Source organism: Artibeus jamaicensis, unplaced genomic scaffold, assembly GCF_021234435.1.
Source record: "Artibeus jamaicensis isolate MK-2021 breed Jamaican fruit bat unplaced genomic scaffold, CSHL_Jam_final contig_354, whole genome shotgun sequence".
Lineage (NCBI taxonomy): Eukaryota > Metazoa > Chordata > Mammalia > Chiroptera > Phyllostomidae > Artibeus > Artibeus jamaicensis.
This window is the reverse complement of record NW_026521803.1, coordinates 33,083,306-33,084,474: the sequence shown is the minus strand read 5'-3', so window position 1 is coordinate 33,084,474 and position 1,169 is coordinate 33,083,306. Positions and strand designations below refer to the sequence as shown.

Here is a 1,169-nt window from a genome sequence, read left to right as displayed (position 1 = left end):
TTATGAAATAAGGCAGCTGCCTTGTTCTTTAGAGGGGTTCTTCTGAAATTCCTTTCACCAGAGGATCCTCTCCAGAATGTTCTTCAATGTAGCTTTTTCTGTCTTCAGAGCATTTAGACACCTGTTGTCTCTGCAACTTCACTTCTCTGCGAAGTTGCTCAACTTCCATCTTTAGCTTTTCTTTTTCTAGCAAGTCTTCGATGTGCGGGGCCTGCATCTTTACCCCCAAACTGGGCCCAGGAGCAGCTCTGTGGAAGCGGAGCAGCTGCAAATGCCTAAAGGTGGTTTGTAAAAGCCAGGACAGAGTATCAGGAATCTAAAGGAGTACTCAATGTTTGCTTTAAAAGTCTACGACTTCAGCCCTTTATTTACCATTCAGAGCTATAGTGAAATATTTAAGATAAAACTTCTGGGCACAAAGTTACCCTCTCAAAGCAGAGATAAATAATCAACCCTATTCTGATCTCATGGAGAAGTCCTACTAAAAATTTTAATTATGGACTTTGGGTATGGAAAATATTCAGATGAGCTGTAATTTTAGAATGCTCTGTAATTGGATTGGGAGACAAAGATCATGCACTTGATAAAGAGAAAAAAGACAACTTTGTGGCTGTTGTTGCTTTCACCTTACAATTAAAAGTGACATAATTAGATATGGCTCTTTAGCACCCTGTTATAAGATACAGGTCTAAACCTATCCCTCACGTCATGAAACCAACGAGTTTCATTCCGTGGGGCCCCAGCAGCCCTTTGCAGCGAAGCAGAAAGGCACAAACGGGGCTCTGGGCTCCTCTTTGCCTGAGCAGACAGCTCAAGCTCTCTCTCAAGCTCTAATAAATGCAGCATGTCACCACTCCTTGTTTAGGTTTTCAAAGCCACAGCGTGGCCCAGGGGGTCATCGTTTCCTAAACTTTCCTGACTGCAAGAATCACCCAGGCACCAGACTAAAGTACCTTTTCCTAAGCATGTCATCTATAGATTCTAATAAAATAGATTGAGGTGGAGACTAAGGACCTAAATTTTAGACAAATATCACAGGTCAACAGGCATAGTTGAGGTGCAAGTTTTAAAAAAGAAAGTAAAGCACCTATTCCTCCTCTGGGGTGTTATTTATGAGTACCAGAAAGCGTAGGAACTTGACTGTGCAACACATTTCATTCAGCCTTCCT

General features: G+C 42.0%; 1 pseudogene; it reads right to left on the bottom strand.

Annotated features, from left to right (window-relative positions):
- Positions 1-235, bottom strand: LOC119063632 (guanine nucleotide-binding protein G(I)/G(S)/G(O) subunit gamma-11-like; annotated as a pseudogene).
- Between the last annotated feature and the right edge of the window lie 934 nt (positions 236-1,169).